The following is a 6,905-nucleotide window of genomic DNA, read 5'->3' on the forward strand; positions in this document are numbered from 1 at the left end:
GCTGGCTTTGGGAGAATTAGTGAACAGCCTAGGGTCAGGATTTACAAATGCCTCATTATCTGCAGACAAGGAACAGAAGCATTGAGGGAGCAGCTGGATAGTCTGCTAGCATTTTCAGAATCTGGGGGACATTGTTAGTGAAGGAGGAACCGTAAAACCTCTGGTTATTCATAGGTCCTCTGTGTTCTGTCTGAGCCAAGTTGCTGTCTCAGCATCATTGTCCATGCTTTGGGAGAATTAGGTTCTACTCCTTCTGGTTCAGAGCATCACTTTCCTCCTCTGCTATTCTCAGAGGAAATCCCAGAGTAAGTATGCAATAATTCCTCATCTTCTGTTGTTTCCTGTTGTCAGGCAGCTCCACACAAGAGCTGGTGAGCTGCTGTTGGGGGTGACAGCAACTTGGGTATGAAATAGGGGCTTCCTGGACAAGGATCCACTGCTATGGTACCCAGGCAAGAAGAGCTGAGGCAGGTCCCAGGTCATGTCCGGGTCCAGACTAGGGAGTTGTATGGCCAGGTACAGGGATAGCTGCAGTGTAGCTCGGGCAGAGACCAAGGGCAAAAGCCCTACTTAAAAACAGTGCCTGAGATAAGGGGAGTGAGTCCTTGCCAAGGCTCCTCACAGCTTGTTCTCAAACAGCTCTTTGATTCAAGGCCAGGCAGCTGCACTGTCAAAGCTGGCCCTGGGCCCAGGCAGCCCAAGCCCCAGGAGGAGGGGGATGTACTCAGCCCCGGGCACCCACCTGGAGCTGAAGACATCCCTTTTTCCTCATGTCTGAGTTCCAGACAGCCACAGAAACTGGATGGGTCATGGATATTTATACCAGCTTTTCCAAGTTTAAGGTAGATGATGATCAGGAGCCAGAATGTCATCCTGCCCAGAGGATCCAAGCAGGGCTCCTGAGATACTGTTTGCAAAACCATGGGTCCACCACCCTCTTGGCTTTGGCTTTGAGATGCAGGTGCTCAGAAGGCTGGGCTGGGCTGGGCTGTGCCACAAACAGCAAAGCCTGATGGGCTCACCGTTTTTTCTATAAAAAATGTTTTGTAGAAATGGCTGTGGGCGGTCTTCCCCATGGCCCAGAGCCTTTGGCACAGGCAGCCCGGAAATGCACTGGTTGAAGCCCAGTCCCAGAGCCAAAAAGGGCCAGGAAATATCTGGCACAGGCGATGTTGCAGCTGAAGGAGACATTAAAGGAATGCAGTTTACAGGAAAGGTCCCTGCGGACCTGGGAGTGACTGTCCACAGAATGACTCTTAATTTATATTTCAAAGTGGCTAATTCAATTGCCATAATTGGGAGTTTTGTCTTATTGTCATGGCTCTGCACCTGCAAGCCCTGCTATGATGGCCACCAGAGTGAGAATCACTGTCTTTTCCCATCTCTCTTCCTATTCCCTGCCTCGCTGTGTCTTCTGGGCAAAAGGACTCCTCAAAGTCTTCACGCAAGTTATGGAGACTGTGGCAAGTGGAGAATGTCACAGTGGTTGAGAGAAAGCCTGTCTTGGGAGCCCTGGGACTCATGTCAGCTACCCAAAGCCCCTGTACTTCATCCTGCAAGAGTTACGGGCCAGGCGGAAGTTACTGGATAGCACTGGGATCATTGAGACTGTCAGCATCACTTGCAGCAGGGTGTTGCACATTTCTGTGTGGTCACAGTGTGTGCCCAAGATGGACAGTTCAGAGCTGGCTGTGCTGACAAGGCCTGGTGTTGGTGAAGTTCAGCAGGGGACAGGCAGCTCTGTTGTCACAGCCCACTCCTGACGGCTGGCAGGACACATGACCATGGCCTGTCCTCCCCAGAACTATTGAAGCTTCTGCAAACCAGCCTGTACACCCACCTCAGGGCTTCAATTGGACCATGAAACACAGGAGAGCCCTGGTTGGCTCTGGTTGGTCTCTCAAAGAGAATCTGGACAGGACAACCTCATTTTAGTGAACACTTATAAAGTCTCTGGAGTGCTGGTAGACTGCAAGGTCATATCTCAATTTGCAAACTCCCTTGTGCTGACAGCCTCAAGCAATGAGAAGTTTCATAGAACCATAGAATATCCTGAGTTGGAGCGGACCCACGAGAATCATCAACTGCTGGCCCTGCACATCAGATAAGGTCTTGTATTTTGGCAGCACGAGGGAAAAAAGATGGCTTTTCTCCTGTAGCTTCTGATCTGGTGGCACTGGAGGATCACTTCTGAAATAACCGAACTGCTGGTTTGGAGCTCTGTGGTTGGGGTGACCTTCATCAGCTCCAGAACAATAATGAGAAGCCATACTGACAGCTTCCTAAATGCCATGGCGCTGGGACACTGATGCTTTGAAGAGGTGATGAGTGACACACAATAGCTGACACGGGGATGGGAGAGAGTAGTTTGATCAACCATAGTCAGATGTGTTTAGCTAGCACAGATGTGAGGAGCCAGCACATTACCATCTGTACTGGACTTCCATGGCAAGATTTTGGCAGCAGGGGGGCTACAGGGGTGGCTTCTGTGAGAAGCTGCCAGAAGCTTCCTCCGTGTCCTACGGAGCCAATGACAACCGGCTTCAAAATGGACCCAACAATGGCCAAGGCTGAGCCCAGCAGCGATGGTGGAAGCACCTCTGGGACAGCAGAATTAAGAAGGGGGGAAAACTCCTGGGAAACTGCAGCTGGAAAGTGGAGTGAGAATGTAGGAGAGGAACAACTCTGCAGACACCAAGGTCAGTGCAGAAGGAGGAAGAGGAGGTGCTCCAGGCATTGGAGGAGATATTTCACCGCAACCCGTCGTGCAGCCCATGGTGAGGCAGTTGTGCCCCTGCAGCCCATGGGGGTCCATGGCAGGGCAGAAGTCCATGTGCAGCCCCAGGAGCAGGTGGATGCTCGAAGGAGGCTTTGACCCCGTGGGAAGCTCACCCTGAAGAAGACTCCTGGCAGGACTTGCAGACCTTTGGAGTCCATGCAGGTCCTGCCAAGTTTGCTGGCAAGACTTGTGACCCCATGGGAACCCATGCCGGAGCAGTCTGTTCCTGAAGGGTTGCACCACATGGAAGGGAGCCACACTGGAGCAGTTCATTAGGAAGGAAGGACTTGTGTTGGAGAAGTTTGTGGAGGACTGTCTCCTATAGGAGGGACCCTACGCCTGTACATGGGAAGAGTGTGAGGAGTCCTCCCCCTGAGGATGAAGGAGCGTCAGAGACAATGTGTGATGAACTGACCACAGCCCTCATTTCATTCTCCCTGTGTGGCTGGGGAGGGGGACAAGATAAAGAATCAGGAGTGAAGTTGAACATGGGAAAAAGGGCAGGGTGGGGGGAAGGTGTTTAAAGATTTGGTTTTATTTCTCATTACTCTGCTCTGATTTGATTTGCAATAAATTAATTTCTCTGAGTTGGGTCTGGTTTGCACATGGCAGTAATTGGTGAGTGATCCCTCCCTGTCCTTAACTCAACACATGAGCCTTTGTCCTGTTTTTCTCCCCATATCCTGCTGAGAAGGGAGAGTAATTAGGTGACTTGGCGAGCACCAGGGTTCCAGCCAGGGTCAACCCACCACACCATCACAAACAGTGATGACCTGTTTCAGATTTTGGTACACGGTCATAATACACTCTTTCCCCTAAACACCGTTGCTGAGAGCTGAAGGACTAACATCTGCACTGCAGAAAAAAGGCAGAAATATCTCAAAGTGGAATTGCAGTGACACCAAAGCTTTCACTTGGATTTGATCTGATTTCACTAACTCAGACTAAGAAATTTTTTTGTGTGTAAGCAAAGACAATTTAATGAAAATAATTATGACAAAAAAGGCAAAAGCAGCTGAGGTGGATCTGGGGGGCTTCTGGTTCCACCCCATCCCCCAAGCCCCCATCCCTTGATTCCAGCAACACAACATGCATTTGCACACTGTGTGCATGTTGTGCAACCAGACCCTCCCTGCACCCAGCCAGAGCAGGCTGTTTCTGTCCCTGGTTAATGCAGCTCTGATTACAGCATCCTTAGAAAGGCGGATTTTCTTTCACGTTCTCATATCCAAGTATTAACCTGCCCTGACATCACTTCATTTGCCAGAGCTGCTAGCACAGCTTGAGATTGCTTCACTGCAGAGATTACACAGAAGAAGAGGCAGATTCCAGTGACTTCTGTTCTGCTAAACAAGTTCTACTCCACTCTAAGTTAATATATATCTTTATATATATTTTAATATATACTTTTATATATATACATATTTGTGTTTATTCTCTCTCTCTCTGTGTAATAGCTTGTCTTCCTGCAGAGATGAGAAAGTCACAAGTGCAGTTCTATGTGAATCTGGAACAAGAGATAACTTGCCTTTGTGTTCCTTGATGGAAGAAAATTCAGCTGGAGTTATGGTTATGGTACCAACACAAACCCACTGCAGCTGGCTACCACCATCTCCTTCTCCTTTGAGGAGACATTCTGCATATTTAAATCCTGAAAACACATTTGGTACCAGGCTGCTATGAACAATATAGAATATCCTTCTTGTTTCAGTAACTATGATTTGTATGAAGCCACCAAGGTGGTGAGTCTCTGTGCTTACACTTTGAAGCTGGTTTCACATGATTATTGGCAGAAGTGGCAATTTTATTTTAAAACCTCCTGTGATCTGATCTCAGGATCTATTTGGATCTTCAGTCCCCATGGCAATAGCTTCTCAAATCCTGAAAATAACAATGTGCACAGCTATTTTGACTGAATAAACCAGATGCCACGTATGCATAAGGCTAAGCATAACGGTGTGTGCTTGTGGGGACAAGGTTTCATTTCAGTCATGAAAGTAAACAGCAATTTTCCGAGTGCACATAGAGGTATGCTCTGCTTGGTCAGATGTGTCAGGTGAGAGAGTGACATTTTTATATTGTCACTTTTTAAAGCAGACCTGCATTCATCCCTTTGAATGGCTTTCTAATGATACCTGATGTGGCATATGTGCACCGGGAACCCATAAGGCATCACTCTTCCCTGTGAAAAACCGCTGGAATGGTGCCATGGAAGAGGAGAGGGAGAAAATTATATTCTAGCTTCATTTTGGATAATTGTATGTTCCCCCTTTGAACTGGAGCTGTTAATCAAAATGGGAAGCCTTGTGAATTGTTTTGGTTAAGAATAGAAATCTGTTTTCATCTTTAGTGCTGCCTTAGGTGTTGGAAGATGAAGGAAGAATCAACTACATAGTAAGTTTCTTTTACTCACTTTGAGTAAAGAATGGCTTTCTGCCATTCTGAGGAACCTTGATTAGGTCCTTTGAGGGTGTTCCAGCAGGACTGTGACTGGATGAATGTCCCCCTACAGGCCACCAGGTAACACATGGACTTTCTCTCCTGGTTGCCCAACTCTGCATCACTCCTGCAGCCTGCCTCTTGTGTGATCCCTATGCAGGAATGCCAGGAGCTGGCAGGCAGAGTCCCTCAGGAAGCTGGGCACCATTTGCCATTGGTGCTCACCTGCTGGCTGGTATTCAGCTGCTCACAGCCTCACCCAGGTTGTTGTGTGGAGGATGTTGAGACTTGAGCTGGACCTGCACAAAGCTTTATTCACAGGGTCTGTAGCTGGTGACGTGCATTGACTTCAGAGGTAATAGCTACTTTTTGGGAAAGGTAAAAAAATGAAAGGGGAGAAACAGAAGGGACAGGAAAGCTCACCCCCATGACCAGCTGGGAAGAGAAGGTACAGGAGATCTTCGGAGGAGAGGCCTCCCCTAAGCATCCTCTCTGGTGACATCTGTCACCTCTCTGCCGACAAATTTCCCATGGTAAGTATATAGGGGTTTCGGGAGGTTTTTTTGACCCGCTCAAACTTACTGCTGGTTAGACTCAATGATCTTAGAGGTCTTTTCCAATCTAAATGATTATATGATTCTATAAATGGTTATATGATTCAATGATTTTGTGGGGCTCTCTAACATAAGCTGAGAGCAGCAGCTCAGGAATAGGAAGAGAGATGGAAAAGGAAGGTGTTTCTCATGCTGGTGGCCATTACTTTTCATGACAAACTGTCATAGCCGGTCTTGCAGGTGCAGGGCTGTGGCAATAAGACAACACCAACATGAGTTGCATGGGCGTTCAAGGGATCCCAGCAGCATGGCAGGGCACAGTGAGGAACCTGCAGAGCTCCAGACAGGAGCTTTTCATGTCGCACAGGCTGAGGCACTTCAAGCTCTGCTTAACACAGAGCAAAGCTGTGGCATGGCTGAGAAGCACACACAGCTGGGAAACACTCCCAGTTGGAGCTGTACAACTCTAAAATGTCTCTTTTTATTATCACAACCAGCAGAGCGGGTGATGACAACAACTTGCTACAATGACATCTCGCCAGCTGTGAGTGAGCTCGCTAAAAGGCAAGTGTCTTCAGCCCCTTGCTTGACTCTCACGGGCCAGCTGGAACAAGGGCATCCCAAGCATTCCATGGGACTTGGATGAGGTGACTGAGGCCTCATGGCTCACTGGCCAGGATGGGGCAATGCCAGGTGCTGCACTGGACTTGCCAGGACCCTGCTGGAGGAGATTGGGGTCCATTAACTCCAGGCTCGGCATGGGGCATCTGGCTGCAGCTGGGACACATCACTGCAGATGACTGCCATTCCTGTCTCCAGCATCCACCAGTGGATGCTGTCATCCTAGGCAGGGACATCCAACCCACTGGTAAAACAGGTTCACCAGCTGCTGTTTTCCAGAAGCAGGAATTGAGCTAAGCCAGTCCTGAGTTTGGCTTTGCCTTCAGGGTGAGCCCAGGAGGGATTTTTCAGCTTTCTTCAGCAGTGCAAGGAAAAGGGAGAAGTAAGGAGCAAGCAAGGAAAGAAAGTCAAGGCAAAAGAAAAAGCAGGCAGAGGCAAGAAAAGGCAGGAAAGTAATAGGTAAGAAGAGGAGAGGAGAGGAGAGGAGAGGAGAGGAGAGGAGAGGAGAGGAG

The sequence above is a fragment of the Corvus kubaryi genome, unplaced genomic scaffold, assembly GCF_017639235.1.
Source record: "Corvus kubaryi isolate FWS band 111438036 unplaced genomic scaffold, C.kubaryi_AGA036_p1.0 split1-65, whole genome shotgun sequence".
NCBI classification, from domain to species: Eukaryota; Metazoa; Chordata; class Aves; order Passeriformes; family Corvidae; genus Corvus; species Corvus kubaryi.